The sequence below is a fragment of the Ranitomeya variabilis genome, chromosome 2, assembly GCF_051348905.1.
Source record: "Ranitomeya variabilis isolate aRanVar5 chromosome 2, aRanVar5.hap1, whole genome shotgun sequence".
Lineage (NCBI taxonomy): Eukaryota > Metazoa > Chordata > Amphibia > Anura > Dendrobatidae > Ranitomeya > Ranitomeya variabilis.
The window spans coordinates 536112974-536136763 of NC_135233.1; the positions used below are offsets into that span (position 1 = coordinate 536112974).

Genomic DNA, 23790 nt, shown 5'->3' on the forward strand with positions numbered 1-23790 from the left:
AGTCATGCGCATGGTCACTTGTGTCCAATATTGCGGTTTATTCATAGCCAAAGGTGTAGAGTCAATTCCCTTCAGAGGAATAGGAACTTCCAGAGGTTCCAGACTAAAACCGCAGCGTCTAGCAAATGACCAATCCATAAGACTCAGGGCAGCGCCCGAATCCACATAGGCATCGACGGAAATGGAAGACAGTGAAAAAATCAGAGTCACAGACAAAATGAACTTAGGCTGCAGAGTACCAATGGCAAAAGATTTATCAAGCTTTTTTGTGCGTTTAGAGCATGCTGATATAACATGAGCTGAATCACCACAATAAAAACATAATCCATTTTTCCGCCTATAATTTTGCCGTTCACTTCTGGACTGAATTATATCACATTGCATGGTCTCAGGTGCCTGTTCAGAAGACACCGCCAACTGGTGCACGGGTTTGCGCTCCCGTAAACGCCGATCAATCTGAATGGCCATAGCCATAGACTCATTCAGACCTGTAGGCGTAGGGAACCCCACCATAATATCCTTAATGGCCTCAGAAAGACCATTTCTGAAGTTTGCAGCCAGGGCGCACTCATTCCACTGAGTAAGCACCGACCATTTCCGAAATTTTTGACAATATATTTCCGCTTCATCATGCCCCTGAGAGAGGGCCAACAAAGCCTTTTCAGCCTGAATCTCTAGGTTAGGTTCCTCATAGAGCAATCCCAATGCCAGAAAAAACACATCCACACTGAGCAATGCAGGATCCCCTGGTGCCAATGCAAATGCCTAATTCTGAGGGTCTCCCCGCAGGAAAGATATTACAATCCTGACCTGTTGAGCAGGGTCTCCAGAGGAGCGAGATTTTAAAGAAAGAAACAATTTACAATTGTTCCTGAAATTCAGGAAGGTAGATCTATCCCCAGAAAAGAACTCTGGAATAGGAATTCTAGGTTCAGACATGGGAGTGTGAACAACAAAATCCTGTATGTTTTGAACTTTTGCTGCGAGATTACTCAGGCTGGAAGCCAAACTCTGGACATCCATGTTAAACAGCTAATATCAGAGCCATTCAAGGGTTAAGAAGAGGTAAGAAGCAGCTAGACAGCAATTAAGGGCTAGGCAGCAAAACTCTGAAGGAAAAAAAAAAAAAAATTCCCTTCAACACTTCTTTTTCTCCTGCTTCAGCCCAAACAATTGTGGGCCGGCTATACTGTCATGAATCCCAATATCTAGGGATAGCAAGGGACAAGCAAAGTAATACAAAATATCGGACGAGCTCTAGGGTGATGGTACCTGGGCTGACCGCTGCCCTACGCCTGACAAACGCAACTAGAGATAGCCAGGGAGCGTGCCTACGTTGGTTCTAGACGCCACGCACCAGCCTAAGAGCTAACTAGTACTGCAGAGAAAATAAGACCTCACTTGCCTCCAGAGGAATGAACCCCAAAAGGTATAGTTGCCCCCCACATGTATTGACGGTGAAATGAGAGGAAGGCACACACATAGAGATGATATATATAGGTTCAGCAAATTGAGGCCCGCTGTAAACTAGAAAGCAGAACGATACAAAAGGGGTCTGAGCGGTCAGCAAAAAACCCTAATCAAAAAAACCATCCTGAGATTACAAGAACCCATGTGCCAACTCATGGCACATGGGGAGAACCTCAGTCCACTAGAGCTACCAGCTAGCATAGAGAAATAATAAGCAAGCTGGACAAAAAACCAAACAACTGAAAATCAGCACTTAGCTTATCCTGAAAGATCTGGGAGCAGGTAGGCAGGAACCAAACAGAGCACATCTGAATACATTGATAGCCGGCAAGGAAGTGACAGAAAGGCCAGGTAAAATAGGAAACACCCAGCCTCTGATGGACAGGTGGAAACCAAAGGCCGCAACCCACCAAAGTCACCCAGTACCAGCAGTAACCACCAGAGGGAGCCCACAAACAGAATCCACAACAAGGAAGACAACTGTACACAAGATGAGGCGCAAACAACAAAGGGTAGATTTATTGGAAGGCAAGGAATGAAGTGAATGAGGAAGATGCAAACAGGGGTATACAATGTCAAAAGACAATTGACAAGAGTTATGAACTTTAACTTTTCCGTAAAACAACACGGTGCTCCAACTATTGCAGACTCAAAATACGTCTAACCAGCAAATGTAAACAATAAACAGGTGATGATGCTACTCTATGTATAACCTCCCTGGCCTTTACTAAGCAGGCCATACGGCTGCCGTGTACTGACTATTGAAGCCTACACTAGGCCCTAACAGGTGCACCAAACAGGAACAGACTCACGGTGATGTTGGAGAATCAGCTCCAGTCCCAGGGGCCCCCCAGCAGTCTAATATGGTGGTGCACACAGCTTTCTGTCAGCTCTGTGAAGCGTGGTCTTCTCCTTGCTTCTGGATCCTTGGGATGCTCCTGGAAACTGTAAATCCCTTTCTCAATATCTTTGTGGCTCTCTTGCAGCTTTATCAGGACACAGTTCTTCTCTCTTTCAGCTATCAGCACAAAAAGTCTTTTCTGCAGCAGCCTCAGCTCACACACGCTGCTCCAGCTCCACACCTGCACTCTGCCTGACTAGTTCATCACACAGACTATTGCAGGGGAGAAGCAGACCATTCCATCACGACAGACAAGGGGGTGCAGCCTCTTAAAGTGTCAGCATGTTCCTTACTGTCCATAACAGCACCACCCTCTTACACCCGCATACTATACCATCTTACACGGGGACAAAGAGGAAGGTGCAGATGAAAGTGCAGGTTCCTTCATAAGGTGTAGGGGCATACTCATTGGCGACGTCACTGGTACAGGGCCCCTCATAGTGCGCAAAAGTGTATCTGCCAGTGGGAGGTGCCACCCGCCGTCAAACACTGCCATACTATGGGGGGCCCTATGCCAGTGCCAATGAGTGGGCCCCCCTGCTTGCTCAAGATCACAGCACTTGTAAAGTTGAAATACTTACCTCTCCCTGCTCCAACGCCGTGACGTATTCCGCGTTTCCTGGGCCTACGAAAATCTTGAGCCAGCCCTACCCCCCACAACTTTAGCCAAATGACCCCCAGTTTTCAATGCTTAACTATTATTATAAAGTAAAGATACCAAGAAGAAACCCTCATACTGAGCCAAAAGTAATATAAACATATAAACTTTATTAATGCAACATAAAACAATACATAACAGGCAATGTATAAAAATTGGGGCAGTAACCACTAGTGCAGCAGCAACAGTGGAACCCACACAGGAAACAACCTCTTTATAAAGATGTAAATGGCAGTAACAAGGTGCAAAATAAATAATGACATATAAATGTATGTACAAATAACCACAACACACCCATAGGGAAGATAAAGTCAGCTAAACAGCCTAACACAGATCATGTAAATACTGCATAAATAAAGGGTATGAGTATAGTTACTAGGCGGAAGGACCCGGGGACCCACCACACCCGGATGAAGCATTTCAGTGCGAAACGCATTTCTGTTTTTTTTTTCAATCAAGATGTGGTGCAGAGTGTACATTAATGAGAAAGAAAATGAACTTTTTTTGAATTTACCAAATGTCTGCAATGAAGCAAAGAGTGAAAAATTTTAGAGGGGTATGAATACTTTCTGTACCCACTGTACTCATTACTCCACAGCACCTAAGCATGCACGGATTGCTTGCACATCACTCTAATAACAGCCATCTTGGTTGTGGCATTGCTGTGATTGGCTGGCCGAGTGACATCATCAGGTGTTATAAAAGAACAAGTGCTGCCCGGCTCTGCACACTGATGCCATGGTGACTTTGTATTGGAGGGATAAAGTGCTTGTCTAGGCCTGTGTGTGTACAGAATAATGAATCAGAGGCCTGTAGTGTTGAAAGCTGAAGCAGAACCATCATACTATACTATACATACTACTACCATAGCCCTTCAAAGTGCTATTTGTTTGCTTTGCTGTTTGTATCACATACTATCTGCATTTACCCTAGGGAGAATTCAGTCTGCATACAGGAATTAGGGCTGTGCAAGTCCGTTGTCAAATAAATAGCTGCAGCTATTTGAAAAAATTGAATATATTTTGATCCATCAAGTATTATGTGATTTGTGTTACAGAACACTCCAAAAAAGCATTAACATTTTTTGCAGGCTTAAATTTGTGACCCATACTGCATTACCTTGTCTGGGGTACATTTCTGTGATATCTAACACTCCAAAAAAAGTGAAAAAAAAATAGCTGCCTTACTGTTCTCATCCATACACTATCCATGGACTGGGGGACATTTCATGTGACCTATTAATATGAAAAAAAAGAGCTCAAAAATTTTGCAGCTTTAAGTTTCTTAGCCATACAGTTTCACGTTACCACAGTTGGTCGGTGATGCCTTTCTGTGATATCTAGCACTCCAAACAGCATCAACATTTTTACTGTATTCAACTAGTCATCCCTACAGTGTAAAGTGCTTAGTGGGCTACAAAGATGACAGAAGCATGCAAGACTCCCAAATGAGTGACATAGGAATATCGGAGCCAGAGGAAGCTGGCGCAACAGCAGAGGTCACAGGAGCCTGTGTTTATGATCCGGCCGATAACACGGACCCACCAAATACCCAGGCTGCATCCTTTACCATTGGGTTCTTGCGGACTGCAGATGGGAGATGTTATGGTCTGGTGATTTAGGAGCGACATGCGACTAGCTCTGAGCAGGTGATAACTATACAGACTGCAGTTCCTGATCTTAACACAAACACTAGCAGTAGCCGTGGGATGTTCCTGTCACTCCCTGGACACCTCGTCACAGCCAGAGACCTAGCTACCCCTAAAGGTAGAAACAGAAAAGCTATCTTGCCTCAGAGAAAATCCCCAAAGGATAGGACAGCCCCCCACAAATAATGACTGTGAGAGGAGAAGGAAATGACATACATAGTATGAAACAAGATTTAGCAAAGGAGGCCACTTCTAGCTAGATAGACAGTAAAGGACAGAACACTGTGCGGTCAGTAATAAAAACTAGAAAAAGTCCACCGCAGAGAAATGCAAAAATCTCCACACCTGACTAAAGGTGTGGAGGGCAAAATCTGCTGCCCAGAGCTTCCAGCTTAGCTGAATAGATCCATACTGATAAGCTGGACAAATGAGCAAAACATAGAAAGTGCTGAACAATAAGTCCACAACAAGTGAACTGCAAAAGGACAAGCAAGGACTTAGCTTTGCTGAACTGGTCAGAGTGTCAGGGAAATCCAAAGAGCCGTGACTCCAAGCTGGAACAATTGACAACTGGCATTGATTGAGGGATAAGGCCAGACTAAAATAGCCGAGCCAGAAAAACGATCAGTGGAAACAGCTGCTGATGCTAAATCCAAGAAGCAGCCATACCACTCAAAACCACAGGAGGGAGCCCAAGAGCAGAATTCACAAAAATGCTACTTACAACCACCGGAGGGAGCCCAAGAGCGGAATTCACAACAGGGAGAACCAGGATTCAGGAACTGGTGAGCGAACTGTGGGGCCTAGGCTGTTCAGAAAAGACAAGGAGGTGAGCCAGGACCAGGTCTGGACAAATATTATTGGGCCATATAGCTGTAAGGTGCAGAAAGTTGGCATCCTCAGTGGTGGTAGTTACATACGACAATCTGCGCAGAAGGGGGTCCATTGAAGAGATTATGACCCGTCATCAGTTCTCATTCAACCATCGGGCAGTAGAAATGGAACACTTGCCTCAACGATTGCAAGAGATGATGGGTGGAACTATGGTCATGGTCCTCAAAATGGAGTGGCAACATGGCTGGTATGTACCTCAGAGAGATTGTACTGTCCCTGGGGTTCCCCACCTCCTATGTGTGAACAGCCGTTGATGCAGGTGACAGCGGGAAGTTGCTCATTTGTATATGTCGGGGCTCTGGCACTACCGTAAGCAGGATCACTTACAGCCCAGGCACCTGGGCATTGACCTTCAGGAAGCAGTTGGAGGCAGTCCCCCTGCCTCTCGTGGAAGGAGAGAAAAAAGCAGACACCAAGAGGATTACATTTTTACCATGCTTTTAATTTTTTCCTGACTTAGACTTTATGAGTGTAGGAGTACAGCAAGTACATTTTTTAAATATTTGAATGAGGTCCACCAGATATTGCCTTTTAAGGGTCTGTGGATGAACCTCCTCATAATTTTTGTTCGGCTTTCCACTTTCTGCACAGCTTTTGAGTGTATAAGTACATAAATACACTTTCAAAATAATTACATTCAAAAAAATTTTATGGATTCAATGACTCAGCTACACAGTTTAACACGGTTACTCTTGCATTACTGTGGAATGTAAAACTTAAAAACAAGCGTAGATTTTTTTTTCTGGATTAGATTACTCATTCATAAAGTATTACATGCTTTCTGTCACATTTTTGGTAGCATATAACACTACAAAAAAAGATTTAAGGGGGGCGTGGCCTGGATCCTGCACATGTAGGCAGCAGATCCTGAGTGCTCCTGAGGGAAATCCTCAAAATCTACTTTAATCCGGCAAAACTCGTGCCATCCATGAAGAAAAGTGCCTGTATCCTGTTAGGCTACTAATAAGGCATCATATGGGCCTCTCATTTTGAAAATCTAACCATTTTTGACTGTTTTTGGACAACTGGAAGGACTGGTCTCCTATGGGCCCACTGCGAGGCCTACACAAGCCTGCTTAGAAAAACAACAATACAACTGATCCATCTGGTCCTAAAAAAGGCAATTGGGATTCTTGCTGGAAGGACCATATAACTCTAGAAAATAGAATACAACCTACCCTGGATATACCTGCTGATGAAAAGAGCAAATAGAAAATTCACAGACTTATTTGCTTAAGGCTGCAAGGGACTTTTTGTTCATCCGCCTCCCCTCACTGAGGCTGTGCCTCTGCCACAGAGAAGAGTCAAGTTCCCCTTATTGCGGGGGGTTTATACTACATTCAAACAAACTTCAAGCCCCTCTTTGAGGACACCCTGCACCCTCCAGAAGAGCTGACTGATTGCCCGATTGGGTACCAGAGAGGCCGACGGACACAGCACCACAGCGGCAGCCCAGCGGCAAACAGAGCTCCCCACCGCTCTCAAAGGAGCAACAGAAGACCTCCCTTCACCGTGCCCCCCACGTCGCCATCATCTGAGGAATCCCTTGGCTGGAGGCTCCATCGGAGGATAAAGCGGCGGTGAGGTGAGATTTTCTCGGCGAGCGGTAGATCAATCCGCAGAAGCAGGCTGGATCTCTATACCACGTCGCTGCAGTCCGGCTGAGCCTGAGTGCAGCTACTGCGGAGGCAGAAAATTACAGCGACACTGCGCCCCCCCCCCCCCCCCCCCGCCTCTGACTGCACTCATCAGCGCTCCTCACCGCTTCCAAAAAGGAGTGAGGAGTAGCCCCCCACAGATAGGAACCTTGCGACAGCACCGCCCGGGACCTTATCAGACTGGGGAAGCCGTCGGAGAAGGAGAGGCACCGGTAAGAAGTTCCCGGCCGGTAAGAAAGAACCGGCCACATCACAGATCACTGGCGCGCAAACAGGCCGGAACTCCTTCGCGCACAGCTGAAGCTGCAGCGGTGCGTACCCGGAACAAGGGAAATCCCCTTGCGTCTGGGGAAAACAAGTGACCGGTGTGTTCGCACACAGAAACCCCGGAAACTACACATATGTGGGGGCAATTGTCATAAATATAACAGGACTTTACAAGCTTTATATTAATTCTATAACTGGTGCCACCTGCTATAATATATCTAACTATCTGTGCACTCCTTGTGTCCTGCTGCAGGGCATACAAGTGAGGGAGCCTGGTTAGCCCCAGATCTCCCAAAGGGTTAATTACATCATTGCACTTTAGACTCCACATAATTGGGGGCAATTGTCACAAATATAACAGGTCACTACAATTTTTATACTAATTCTCTAACTAGTGCCACCTGCTATAATATAACTTATTATCTGTGCCCTCCTTGCGTCCTGCTGCGGCGGATACAAGTGGGAGAGCCTGGTTAGCCCTAGATCTCACAAGGGGTTAAATTGCATCATTGTTACCTACTAACTCTGTGGTTTACCTTCCTCTTAACAATAAATGCAATAGTGTCTTTTGGTACAGTTCAACCAATATTGTTATATTACATCTATAATTCGTTTGGCTCACCCTCAGCTGAGGATCGGTCATTATAGCCTACATTTGGGTGACTCTAAAATCCAATTCCCGGTATTGGGGCTTTGGGACCATTCAAGTGGTTGTTCCTCATTGCTTTTATTATTTCATGTACCCTGTGGTATTCTTTGATTTACTCGTATATATACCGGTACACCAAATCTTCCTTCCATAATGACCTCTCAAAGGAAGAAAAATAATAACCCTCAATCATCATCATCTCAAAGGTCTCACAAAATCAGTCTCACTGAGTATAATCCAGAGAATGATGAGGTTAACAAATTGAGTCCAATGGGTCTGGGTTTGAGATCCCCCCGAGACAGAGAAGAAATGGATAAAGCCCCCACACACTTCTCCTCTAACCCACCCAAAAAAAGTCTAGAGTTTGAGGACCTCCCTGACAAACCCCGTCTCTCTGAAAATATGGATTTATCCATTTCAAATAAGAGGAAAGGTCCAGGTACATGGGGAAACAAATTCCTTACCTCTCCGGAAACGTCAGACGCAGAGTATGATGACGCCTCCGCAAATCTAGGACAGTCTAGATCCCGCACTAAAACTGATAATCCATCTCCTTCCTCTGATAAACACAGGCCCATAGAATCATACGAACAAATGCAAACAAATATGGAATCTCTCCTACAGAATTTAGCAATAAAAATACAAGATAACTTAACAGAGACCATTAATTCTAACTGTAAAAAACATACAATGGTGTTCCAAAACGCCATTGACAAGATAAACAACAAAATAGATCAGCAGGAGGTCAGGATAAATAAAATTGAAACCTCCACAAAAAATATATCCGCAGAAAACCATGACATTAGATGTGAACTAAATAAGCTTAAACTCAAAATGGCTGATATCGAGGACCGCAACAGGAGGAACAACCTCAAGATTAGAGGCATTCCCGAAAGTGTCACAAACAACAATCTGATGGACTTGGCTAAATCTCTATTCAAAAAAGTGGTTCCCTCCCTTAGTGACCTTGACCTCTCAATAGACAGAATTCATCGTCTACCTAAACCTCCTAATATCCTCCCAGATTCCCCAAGGGATACCATCCTTCGTATCCATTTTTTCCAAGTGAAGGAGAGGATTCTAAATTATATGAAGGAAAACAAACAATTCCCAGAACCGTATTCAAATCTCAAATTGTTCGCAGATCTCTCTAAAGAAACAATTGAGGGGAGGAAAGATTTTAAACTGATTACTGCCGCCCGCAGGGACAGAGAAATCCCATATAAGTGGGGATTCCCTCTAAAACTGCTAATTCATTACAGAGGTCAAACAATCCCCATTCGTACTAAAGAAGAGGGCCAGAAATTCATTGCCTCCGTGTGTGACCCCCCCCAGCCAAGGCCGTCCTCCCCCTCAGTCCAGACAGGGAAAGACCTGATTAATACAATTTCTATGCAAGGTCTTAGTTCTGAGTGTTTAGGCCCTATGCCTTAATATATTAACACTGCATTAATCACTTTTAGAAATGTTATGTATAACTGTATTTGTTTAAATGTTTGAGCCTTTCAGGATTCCCGTTTATCCACCAGAGGATTTCAAGTCCGGAGCTCTCTACACGAACTTTCCCCCTCAGAAAGAGAGAGAGCCTCTAAAAGGCCACTACCAAGGATTTTTAAGTTGGTAGTATACATTGTTTTGTTGGAAAATTTTTGTGTTATTTTGTTACACCGAATCTTTTGAGTTCGGTCATTTGTTAAATTAATTGCATTGGCAGTACCTTGACTATAAAATAAAGGAAAACTAATTTCTTCTTTCTTCCTCATTCCTAGCTACACTCTGCTTAACCCAAATATTCAGCTGAGATCCGTGCCCTTTCTGCTGTTTCCCCCCAAGGTTGATCGTCAACATGAGCCTTAATTGTGTCACCTACAACGTCAGAGGGCTGAATAGCCCACAAAAAAGGTTCAGTATAAAAAAGGAGCTAAAAAAATTACACTTGGAGGTGGTATGCCTCCAAGAGACCAAATTCAAAAACAATGACCACCCCAGCTTTGCCATAAATAACTTCCCACATATTTTGGAGTCTTCAAACTCTAAAAAAAAAGCAGGAGTTTTGACTATGATTGGTAGTGGAGTCTTATTTGAATTCTTAGAAGAGATCAAAGACCCTGAGGGTCACTACCATTTGCTGTCTTGTAAAGTAAATAGCCAGGTATATACCATTGTGAATGTATATGCCCCAAACAAAAACCACCTAAGATTCATGAGCAGACTAGCCAAAAAAATTTCATTGTTCAAAAAGGGTGTCCTGCTCATTATGGGAGATTTTAATATAGTCCCGGATGGGCATATGGACTCATCTGCAAAAAATAGACACAAGGCCGCAACCCTAAATAAATGGCTGTCTGACAACGAATTGTTTGATGTTTTCAGATGCCTTAACTCAACCTCTATTGAATACACTCATTTCTCCGATGTCCACCAGACGGCCTCGAGAATAGATCTAATCTTAACTGATGTCTTTTCTATTTCCAGGTTCAGCAGGGCAACTATACTCCCCAGGACGGTCTCGGACCACTCCCCAGTTGTATGTGAGCTTGTTTCTATTGCAGGGACCAGGAACCAGTTTTTATGGAAATGCAAATCATCAATTCTGTCCAACCCAGTCCATCAAAACAAAATAAAAAACGACATCAAAATTTTTTTTACAGAAAATAACCTTGATAATGTAAACCCCTTCACTTTATGGAATGCTCATAAAGCAGTCCTTAAGGGGATTTTAATGCAGATATCCTCCAGAGATAAAAAAGCAAACACAGCCAGAATCAAAGATATCCAGAATTTGATAAAAATCAAAGAAGACTCCCAATTAGGAAATTCCCCCCCCTCTCCCAAAATTCAATCAGAACTCATAGAATTAAGACAAAAACTAAAAGCGGAGATTCTTTCCCATTTTGAATCCGCAATCAAATCTTCTAGATTTAAAAATTACGCTTTCCTTAATAAACCGGTGAGTTTCATGATGAACAGGTTAAAAAGGAAAAGAATCAGTAACAGGATCGATAAGATTCTATCCTCGGGAAACAATTACCTCTCACACCCGCAAAAAATAGTAGAGGAAATCGGTAAATTCTATTCTACCCTATATAAGATTAATCAAAACAAAACATCAGAGATACCGAGTAAGGAAAATTCCGAGGCCTTCTTCGCCTCTCTCAAACTCCCCAAATTAACGCAAGAGGATATTATAACTCTCACGGCCCCTTTCTCACAGGAAGAGATTCTTACCACTATCAAAAACCTTAAACTAAATAAAGCCCCAGGCCCCAACGGTTTCACCAACGATTATTTTAAAACCTTTGGCGAATTGCTTTCACCCCACCTTTCACGTATATTTAACAAAGCATTTGAAGAAGGTTCTTTCCCCAAGGAAATGTTAGAGGCCACAATTGTAGTAATTCCCAAGCCAAAGGGAGACCTAAGTCATATAACAAATTATAGGCCCATCTCCCTGAGCAATACCGATATTAAGGTATATTCAAAGATCTTTGCAAATAGACTTAATAACATCCTCCCGAGGATAATTAATAGGGACCAGATAGGGTTTGTTAAGTCCAGGCAGGCCACCGACGGTACCAGAAAACTAATTAATATACTAAAAAAAATCAACTCAGGGAGAATCCCATCGGTGATAGTGTCACTCGACGCTGAAAAGGCGTTCGACCGCCTCAACTGGAAATATATCAGGCTTGTCTTGGAGAACTTTGGTTTTGGCCCTCAGTGTCTGTCTGGAATACTTGCTTTATATTCAAACCCATCTGCAAAGATATACGCCAACAACCACTTGTCCTCCACATTTGACATCTCAAATGGTACGAGACAGGGGTGCCCCCTTTCCCCCCTCCTATTTGCTTTGGCCATGGAACCCTTGGCTCATCTGATTAGGGAGGATACCAAAATATCAGGCATCGAATTTTCAAACATTACGTGCAAAATTGGTCTGTTCGCAGATGATATCATCCTCTCCCTATCAAACCCAACAAGTTCCATTAGTAGACTAAACGAAATCCTCGATTCATTTTCTAAAATATCTTACTTTAAGGTTAACGGGAAAAAATCCCAAATAATGTCGTTTTACCTAAACAGATCTCAAATCAATGAGATAAAAAAACTCTCACTATGGGAGTGGGCAGATAACAGTTTTACTTACCTGGGGATAACCATCACCAGGAAGCTGGACTCACTGGTTCCTGTCAATCTGGAGGCAATTAGCACCAAGCTAGCACTGGAGTTCAATATCCACAGTGGAAAGGAGCTGTCCTGGTGGGGTAGAGTCCTTGTTGTCAAGACATTTATACTCCCAAAAATAGCCTTTATTTTAAGATCACTTCCCATATCGGTTCTTCCAATCCAACTTAATTCACTACAACAGAGTATTAACCGTTTCATTTGGGGGAATAAAAAGGCAAGAGTTCCTACCAAACTCCTTCTCAAAAATAAATCTAGAGGTGGCATTGGTATTCCAAACATTACCGCATACTATAATGCCAACCTTATTAAACAATCTGTCCACTGGTGGTCGGGAGGGGAGACACCCATCTGGGTGGACCTGGAAACTTCATTAAACTCAAACAAACCACCAAAAGAAATTATTCTCAATAAGCTCATGAACACAGGAAAATATCCTTCCATAACTCACCCTATACTCTCTGCAACATGTCTAGCCTGGAACAACCTTTCAAAATATAAAAAAGGCTCAAAAAGGATTCTCTCCTTAGCCAATATCCCAATAAAACTCATAGCTTCACTATTTAACAAGTCAATTAACTCTTTGTGGGCCGACTCAGGAATTAAGCTCCTTAAAGATATTCATGATGGGAAAAATTTTGTGCCCTTCTCCTCATTAAAAACTAAATTCAAAATCCCATCCCACTCCTTTATGGAATTCCAAATTATCAAAGACTTCACTCACTCCTTTCTAGAAAAGAAGCCATACTTCTCGGTTCCAGCAATAAATCTACTCTCCAACATAGGGCACCCTATTTTTTTGAGCCATAAATATATTTATGATTGCCTTAATAATGACACAGACATGACAAAAACTTCATTTATGACTAGATGGGAGAAAGATTTTCACACCAGCTTTCGGATAGAGGATTGGGAGAAGGCGATTTCCAGCACGTATGGAGCAACAATTTCCATGTCCCTAAAAGAATCATTCTTCAAAATCATGTCCAGATGGTATCTTCCACTGGACAGAGTTCACCATATTGATGCACAACAATCCTCAAATTGTTGGAGGAAGTGTGTTCAGAAGGGTCATTTGCTTCATGTGTTTTGGAGTTGCCCTAAAATCACCTCCCTATGGGGTAAAATTGAGGATTTGGTCTCTAGGATCATTGGAAAGGAATTCAAACTTTCTCCCCAACTAGCCCTTCTTTCTCTAGAGATCAACAAAATCCAAACTAATCTCAGACCAATAATTATTCACATTTTCCTCACAACTAAAAATCTGATAGCTTATAAGTGGAAGTCTGAGGAAGTTCCATCCTTACAAGATATAATTGACTCTCTCTTGCTCCACAAGACTTATGAGGCCAAGTTCGCAAATGTTGACGGAAACCTGAGGAGATACAATATGAAATGGTCACGCTGGAATGAGCTTTTCCTTTAAAATTCCGGCCCCAATCTGAATGTTTCACTTTCTTGTTTGACACGCTAAGGTACTACGAATAGGTATTCCTTTTAATGTACATAGTTCTATGTTCTAAGTTAATTATTGTTTTGGACCATAGCAAATGACCCTTTACAGGGCACATATCTCTACCCTATTGTGCGCCACGCAACTTCATTCTGAATTCTAACTTGGGTTATGCTATACTAATCGACAAATTGATTGATTGTTTGATTACCTATCTCCCCTATTGCCATAGGGGTTTGTTTCTCCCTACCCTCTTATCCCACCCTCCCCCACCATCCTCTCCTAACTTATCCTTCCTTGTTATAAGTTAAAATTCCTAATAAAAATTATTTGAACAACAAAAAAAGATTTAAAAATGTTGCTTGTTTGTTTATTGTTCTTACCCATACACTGTTAGGGCTGGCGGAACTCACCAAATAATTATAAAGATGGAATAAGGTGCGTTCGCAGCCCGAGGTCCACCGTGCAGAGATGATACCTCCTGCTGGGTAATGGTGGACAGTAAATGGCAGTAAAATGAAAGCACACACAGGTTAGGTACACCCAGTATGATGAAAGTGAACCCTGTTGCGTCACAGGGCCGCAATACCGCAGAGGAAACGCAAGTATAGAGTCACAGAACTCTGCCCCTAGACGCGGGTTTAGAGTCCCTCTAGACCACTTGCTTTTGGCACGGGAACTGTGGTGCCAGGGAAAAATAAATACAAAATAGATTTAGCACACTGGGTGCGCGCAGCACCGCTCTGGCAGACACCACTAACCGCCCTAACTAGGGACAGCTAAGCGCACTGGTTGCGCACATTGCCACACTGGCTAATGCTGCTGATAGACACTATTACATTGTGCCTGGTGCTGGATGGCACTAACTAGCGCTAGACAGCTCCAACATTCATGAGCATTCATAAACAGTAGGGATGGGTATGATTTGGGGCTTTCACCAGAACAGGCATACTGATTTATACTAGTGCATGGCCATGCAGCCATGCAAACCTTTTATAGCGGAAGTTCTCCAGGACCTTCCTAGTGTTCCAATAGGAGCTGCTACAGGACCTGAGCATGTGACCCCCGGCTTCCAAGGAGAGGTCGTCCCTTGGGTATGCTCAGGAGAAGAAAAGCAGGACTTAGTCCCAGGAGTGCCTGCTCGCCGCTGATTAGTACTGGTTACAATGGCTGAGCCTGGAAGTACAGCAGTAACCAGCCGCACAGTATCAACTTGAGCCAGACGCTTGGACCGACGTCTCTGCTGAGCAGACTCCACTGCTGCTGGAGGAGAATGGGAGACCGCAGCAGAGATGGTTCGAGATTCCCTCTGTGCAGCGGCCGAAACTCGACACCTAACATTCACTGTCCAATATTCTGGGGTACATTTTGGTGATATATAACACTCAAAAAAAAAGTTTCAAAATGTTGCTGGGTTACATTACAGTATTACATGTTCTTGGGTACATTTCCTTGGTATATAACCCTTGAGAATCTAGTTTACAAATTTATTGGATAACGACAAAGAATGTAGAGTATATGTGCTATAAAAATAATTTTTATTGGATATGATAGATTTAAAACAAATTCTCTTAAATAATCACAAAGTCTGCAATGCCAAATATGATTGATGGAAAGCATTGCATAATATACAACTAGGTGTTACCTGAAATTAATCTAATGTGCAAAATAGATACCAAGTGGACCATTGCCACTATAATGCATATAACAATGCTGCTCTAAAGCATGCATATGGAATATGTAATGAAAAGACAATGTAAACAAATTGGTAACTCAGTTGTGATGCAAGTGCTCCCACTTCCCCAACTCATGTTTCGTGTACTCACTTCCTCAGGAGGCGTGTGTTGGGGAGGGGGGTTTGTGTATATATAATGCCGTCGGACCAATAGGAAGATCTCTCAGTGTGAAGAAAATTGAGTTTATACATTCCAGGTGTAAAGAGACACACATGGCATGGCCCTAATTTGGCCTTGTGTTTTGTGAATTCAGTGCTGTTCAGCGTGTGTGTCTTGGCTTAGTCATGGATTTCAAAGCCAGAGGACTCAACGGACCGCCCCCAGCACATTAACCCCTGGCACACTGCAATCAAAGATGATCGCAGTGTTTGGGGGCATAGGGAAACATTGCGCAGGGAGGGGGCTCCCTGCGGGCTTCCCTGAGACCCTCGGTAAAAGGCGATGTGCTCACCTTGTACTGAGCATCTCCTCCCTGCAGGCCCCAGATCCAAAATGCCTGCATCTGGGTCCTGCTGGGAGGTGGCTTACCAGCGCCTGCTCAGAGCAAGCGCTGGTAAGGCTGCAGCCCTGCATGTCAGATCCCTGATCTGACACAGTGCTCTGCAAAGTGCAGATTGGGGTCTCCAATCACGACATCGTGCCACCATTAATTCCAGCCAATCTTGCATTCAAAAAGTCAAATGGTGCTCCCTCCCTTCCGAGCCCCAATGTGTGTCCAAACAGTGGTTTACCCAAACATATGGGGCATAAGCGTATGACAATTTTGGGGGTCTAATTTCTTCTGTTAACCTTGGAGAAATAAAAAATTGGGGGCTAAAAAATTATTTTTGTGGGAAAAAAAAGATTTTTTTATTTTCACGGCTCTGCGTTATAAAATTCTGTGAAGCACTTGGGGGTTCAAAGTGCTCACCACACATCTAGATAAGTTCCTTGGCGGGTCTAATTTACAAAATGGGGTCACTTGTGGGGGGTTTCTACTGTTTAGGTACATCAGGGGCTCTGCAAACGCAACGTGATGCCCACAGACCATTCCATCAGAGTCTGCATTTCAAAATGTCACTACTTCCTTTCTGAGCTCCGACATGTGCCCAAACAGTGGTTTACCCCCACATATTGGGCATCAGGACAAACTGGACAACAACGATTGGGGTTCAGTTTCTGCTGTTACCCTTGTGAAAATAAAAAATTGCGGGCTAAAATATCATTTTTGAGGAAAAAAATATTTTTATTTTCACGGCTCTGCGTTATAAACTTTTGTGAAGCACTTGGGGGTTCAAAGTGCTCACCACACATCTAGATAAGTTCCTTGGGGGCTCTAGTTTCCAAAATGGGGTCAATTGGTGGTTTCTACTGCTTAGACACATCAGGGACTCTGCAAACGCAACAAGACGCCCGCAGACCATTCCATCAATGTCTGCATTCCAAAACATTACTACTTCCCTCCCAAGCTCTGCCATGTACCCAAATAGTGGTTGTCCCCCCACATATGGGGTATCAGCCTACTCAGGACAAACTGGACAACAACTTTTGGTGCCCAATTTCTCCTGTTACCCTTGTGAAAATTAAAAATTGCAGGCTAAAAAATAATTTTTGAGAAAAGAAAAAAATATTTTTTATTTTCACGGCTCTGCGTTATAAACTTCTGTGAAGCACTAGGGGGTTCAAAGTGCTCATCACACATCTAGAAAAGTTCCTTGGGGCGTCTAGTTTCCAAAATGGGGTAACTTGTGGGGTAGCTCCAATGTTTAGGCACACAGGGGCTCTCTAAACGTGACATGGTGTCCGCTAAAGATTGGAGCCAATTTTTCATTCTAAAAGTCAAATGACGCTCCTTCACTTCCGAGCCCTGTCGTGCACCCAAACAGTGATTCCCCCCCACATACTGTATGGGGTATCTGGGTACTCAGGACAAATTGTACAACAACTTTCTGCATCCAGTTTCTCCTTTTACCCTTGGAAAAATAAAAAAAAAATTGTTGCTAAAAGTTCATTTTTTGTGACTAAAATATTAAATGTTCATTTTTTCCTTCCATGTTGCTTCTGCTGCTGTGAAACACCTGAAGGGTTGATAAACTTCTTGAATGTGGTTTTGAGCACCTCGAGGGGTGCATTTTTTAAAAAGGGTGTCACTTTTGGGTATTTTCAGCCATATAGACCCCTCAAACTGAGTTCAAATGTGAGGTGGTCCCTAAAATAATGTTTTTGTAAATTTTGTTCTAAAAATGAGAAATCGCTAGTCAAATCTTAACCCTTATAACTTCCTAGCAAAAAAAAAATTCTGTTTCCAAAATTATGCTGATGTAAAGTAGACATGTGGGAAATGTTATTTATTAACTATTTTGTGTCACACAACTCTCTGGTTTAACAGAATAAAAATTCAAAATTTGAAAATTGCTAAATTCTCAAAATTTTCGCCAAACTTCCTTTTTTTCACAAATAAACGCAAAAATTATCGACTTAAATTTACCACTAACATGAAGCTCAATATGTCACAAAAAAAGTCTCCTAATCGCTAGGATCAGTTGAAGCGTTCTTGAGTTATCTACTATATAATTGTCTAAGGGTCACTTCCGTCTGTCTGTCCGCAACTTCCGTAACGGTTATTCATTCACTGATTGGTCTCGCCAGCTGCCTTTCATGGCTGCCACGACCAATCAGTGACGGGTACAGTCCAATTAGTCCCTCCCTACTCCCCTGCAGTCAGTGCCGGCCGGCCGCTCCATACTCCCCGCAGTCACGGCTCACACAGGGTTAATGCCAGCGGTAACGGACCGTGTTATGCCGCGGGTAACTAACTCACTCCGTTACCGCCTATGCAGCGTCAATAGTACAAGGATCTAATGTTAAAAATAAGAAAAAAAGAAAAAATCATTATATACTCACCTTCCGCTGCCTTTCCCGCTCCTCGCCACCCTCCGGTAACCGCTCTGTGCAAGCGGCAGGTTCCGGTACCAATTATCGTATGGCAGAAGGACCTGCCATGACGTCTAGGTCATGTGACCGCGACGTCATCACAGGCCCTGCACGAGCAGGACCTGCCATGACGTCACGATCATGTGACCGTGACGTCATCACAGGCCCTGCGCGAGCAGGATCTGTCATGACGTCACGGTCATGTGACTGCGACGTCATCACAGACCCTGCGCGCCTGCGCGAGCAGGACCTGTCATGACGTCACGGTCATGTGACCGCGACGTCATCACACCCTGGGACCGGAAGCTGCCGCCTGTACCACGCACAGGCGACAGAACTACAAGTATGGTGAGTATGTTAGAACTACAAGGGGCCCTCAGATCGGAAGGTGAGTATGTTTTTTTTTTATTTTTTAACCTGTGACATACGTGGCTGGGCAATATACTATGTGGCTCTGTGCTGTATACTACGTCACTGTGCAATATACTACGTCACTGGGCAATATACTATGTGACTGGGCAATATACTATGTGACTCTGTGCTGTATACTACATCGCTGTGCAATATACTATGTCACTGGGCAATATACTACGTGGATCTGTGCTGTATACTACATCGCTGTGCAATATACTACGTCACTGGGCAATATACTACGTGGCTCTGTGCTGTATACTATGTCACTGGGCAATATACTACGTCACTGGGCAATATACTACATAGCTGGGCAATATACTACGTGGCTGGGCTATATACTACATGGCTGGGCTATATACTACGTCGCTGGGCTATATACTACGTCGCTGGGCAATATACTACGTCACTGGGCAATATACCACATAGCTGGGCAATATACTACGTGGCTGGGCTATATACTACATGGCTGGGCTATATACTGCATCGCTGGGCAATATACTACGCCACTGGGCAATATACTACGTGGCTGGGCAATATACTACGTGTCTGACCAATATACTACGTGGACATGCATATTCTAGAATACCCGATGCGTTATAATCGGGCCACCATCTAGTTACCTCATAAATGGATACTGGTCAGAATTTAAAAAAATGGCCAGGTCATTAAAGTCAGAATTGGCTGGGTCATGAAGGGGTTAAGGAACTTTCTTAAGGACTATTGCTGCTGGATACACGGACTTTGGTTGTTATCTGTCATCTGGAAAAGCATGGACTGTGACTGCAGGCTACACTGGATAGAGATACAAAGTAAAAAAAAAAATATTTACATGTGTAAAAAAAACAAACCTAAATAAATTAAAAATAAATACATTTCTTTATGAAAATAAATAAAAATAAATAAATAAAAGTACACATATTTAGTATTTCCGCATCCGTAACGACCCGACCTATAAAACTGTCCCACTAGTTAACCCCTTCCAGTGAACACCGTAAAAAAAACACACGATAAAAAAGACAGATATAGATAAGCATGGTACTGCTGAAAACGTCATCTTGCCCCACAAAAAACGAACCGCTAAACAGCGTCATCAGCAAAAAAATAAAAAGTTATAGCCCTCAGAATAAAGCGATGCAAAAATAATTATTTTTATATAAAATAGTTTTTATTGTATAAAAGTGCCAAAACATAAAAAAGATATAAATGAAATATTGCTGTAATCATACTGACACGAAGAATAAAACTGCTTTATCAATTTTACCAAATGCATAACATTATATACTCCCCCCCCCCCCCCCCCCGAAAAGAAATTCACAAATTGCTGGTTTTTGTTCATTCAGCCTAACAGAAATCGGAATAAAAAACGATCAAAAAATGTCATGTGCCAATAAAAATGTCAACTCGCATGACTCTGTGAACCAAAATGTGGAAAATTTATAGCTCTCAGAATGTGGTAACGCAAAAAATATTTTTTGTAATTAAAAGCATCTTTTAGTGTGTGACAGCTGTCAAATATAAAAGCCCGCTATAAAAACCCACCATAAATAGTAAATCAAACCCCCCTTTATCACCTCCCTAGTTGAGGAAAAATAATAAAATAAAAAAAATGTATTTATTTACATTCTTCCATTAGGGTTAGGGTTGGGGCTAAAGTTAGGGTTGGGGCCAAAGTTAGGGTTGGGGCTAAAGTTAGGTTTGGGGCTAGAGTTGGGGTTAAGGTTTGGATTACGTTTACGGTTGGGCTAGGGGTGTGTCAGGGTTAGGGGTATGGTTAGGGTTGGGATTAGGGTTAGGGGTGTGTTGGGGTTAGGGGGGTGTTGGGGCTAGGGGTGTATTTGGGTTGGGATTAGGGTGAGGGGTGTGTTCGGGTTAGGGGTGTGGTTAGGCTTGGGATTAGGGTTAGGGGTATGTTGGGGTTAGGAGTGTGGTTAGGGGTGTGGTTAGGGTTGGGATTAGGGTTAGGGGTGTGTTGGAGTTAGGGTTGGAGTTAGAATTGGGATATCTCCACTGTTTAGGCACCCCAGGGGCTCTGCAAACGCAACATGACATCCGATCTCAATCCATACAATTCTGCGTTGAAAAAGTAGAACTGTGCTCCTTCCCTTCCGAGCTCTGCCGTGCACCCAAACAGTGGTTTACCCCCACATATGGGGTATCAGCGTACTCAGGACAAATTGGACAACAACTGTTGAGGTCCAATTTCTCCTGTTACCCTTGGGAAAATACAAAACTGGGGGCTAAAAAAATCAGTTTTGTGGAAAAAAGATTTTTTATTTTCACGGTTCTGCGTTATAAACTTTAGTGAAACACTTGGGGTTCAAAGTGATCACCACACATCTAGATAAGTTCCTTGAGGGGTCTATTTTCCAATATGGGGTCACTTGTTGGGGGTTTCTACTGTTTAGATACATCAGGGGCTCTGTAAACACAACGTGATGCCCGCAGACCATTCCATCAAAGTCTGCATTCCAAAACGCCTCTTCTTCTCTTCCGAGCTATGCTCCCAAACAGTAGTTTTACCCTACATATGGGGAATCGGCGTAGTCAGGACTAATTGCACAACAACTTTTAGGGTCCAATTTCTCCAGATACCCTTGGGAAAATACAAAATTGGGGGCTAAAAGATAATTTTTGCATTGAAAAGTCAAATGGCGCTCCTTCCCTTCTGAGCTCTGCCATGCGCCCAAACAGTGGTATACCCCCACATATCAGCGTACTCCGGAAAAATTGCACAACTTTTAGGGTCCAATTTCTCCAGATACCCTTGGGAAAATACAAAATTGGGGGCTAAAAGATCATTTTTGCATTGAAAAGTCAAATGGCGCTCCTTCCCTTCTGAGCTCTGCCATGCACCCAAACAGTGGTATACCCCCACATATCAGCGTACTCCGGAGAAATTGCACAACAACGTTTGGGGTCCAATTTATCCTGTTACCTAAATAAATACCTAATAAAAAATTGGGGGCGAAAAATCATTTTTGTGAAAAAAAAAAAGATTTTTTTTTTATTTTTACGGCTCTACATTATAAACTTCTGTGAATCACTTGGGGGTTGAAAGTGCTCACCACACATCTAGATACGTTCCTTAGAGGGTCTACTTTCCAAAATGGGGTCAGTTTTGGGGGTTTTCCACTGTTTAGGCACATCAGGGGCTCTCCAAACGAGACATGGCGTCCTATCTCAATTCCAGCCAATTTTGCATTGAAAAGTCAAATAGCGCTCCTTCCTTCTGAGCTCTGCCATGCGCCCAAACAGTGGTTTATCTCCACATATGGGGTATTGATGTACTCAGGACAAACTGCACAACAACGGCTGGGGTTCAATTTCTTGTGTTACCCCTGGTAGAATCAAACAAATTGGATCTGAAATTATTTTTTTGTGAAAAAAGTTAAATGTTCATTTTTTTTAAACGTTCAAAAAATTCCTGTGAAACACCTGAAGGGTTAATAAACTTCTTGAATGTGGTTTTGAGCACCTTGAGGGGTCACTTCAAATGTGATGTGGTCCCCACAAAAAATGGTGTTGTAAAAATAAGAAATTGCTGGTCAATTTTTAATCCTTATAACTCCCTAACAAAAAGATATGTTGGTTCCAAAATTAGACTGATGTAAAGTAGACATGTGGAAATGTTACTTATTAAGTACTTTGTGTGATATATCTCTGTGATTTAAGGGCATGAAAATTCAAAGTTGGAAAATTGCAAAAGTTTCAAAATTTTCGCCAAATTTCCGTTTTTCTCACAAGTAAACTCAAGTAATGTCAAGGAAATTTTACCACTAACATGAAGTACAATATGTCACGAGAAAACAGTGTCAGAATCACCGAGATCCATTCAAGCGTTCCAGAGTTATAACCTAATAAAGGGACAGTGTTCAGAATTGTAAAAATTGGCCTGGTCATTTACGTGCAAACCACCCTTGGGGGTAAAGGGGTTAAAGAAAAACTAACAGGTCTGTGAGAACCAGGATTCTTACTTGTTGGTGGTTGATCAAATACTTGCAATTTAATTATTTAAAAATCATACAATGTAATTTTCATTTTTTTATTTTTAGATTCTGTCTCTTAAAAATTGCCAGTGTTTCAAATATTTATTTCCCCACTGTAAATGTGCACACTTTTTTTATGTCTTACTACTGTTAAACAACAAAATGAGTTTTTAACAATATTCTTTTGAGCATCATATTCTGTGATTCATAATATTATTTTTTTTATTTTACGGAGATTTATTAAGGCTTTAGATTTCCATTTGAAGATGCAGTATTTAGGCTAAGTTCACACTAGCGTTGTGCGCCGCTGCGTCGGCGACGCAACGCACAACGCACGCCAAAACGCGGCAAAACGCACGCAAAAACGCTGCGTTTTGCGACGCATGCGTCGGTTTTTGCCGAAAATCGGACGCAAGAAAAATGCAACTTGCTGCGTTTTTTTGGTCCGACGCTTGCGGCAAAAAAGACGCATGTGTGGCACAACGCAACAAAAAAAAACGCATGCGTCCCCCATGTTAAGTATAGGGGGCGCATGACGCATGCGTCGCCGCTGCGTCGCCGACGCAAACCCGACGCACATTAGCTTAACGCTAATGTGAACGTAGCCTTATTGATACTATTGTGGGAAACAAACAATTTTTGTTATCATGTTTTACGGATGCAGCATCAACAAATTGGTGACTTTTTACGGTTGGAAACTATGATTTTGAGGAGGGTGTTTCCACTTTTTTTTTTTAAAGACTTAAAACAATGTTTATACTTTTTGTTAGTCACACAACACCTTGTATTGTGGTCACACTATTAGTCACACAACATCTTGTCTCGTGGTCACACTATTAGTCACACAACACCTTGTATTGTGGTCACACTATTAGTCACACAACATCTTGTATTGTGGTCACACAACACCTTGTATTGTAGTCACACTATTGGTCACACAACATCTTGTATTGTG

General features: G+C 42.7%; 1 protein-coding gene across 3 annotated transcripts in view; it reads left to right on the forward strand.

The window, feature by feature from the left end:
* Nucleotides 1-23790, forward strand: part of SPON1 (spondin 1) — a 1148287-nt gene that overhangs the window by 544185 nt on the left and 580312 nt on the right. The gene's annotated exons all lie outside the window — the stretch shown is intronic.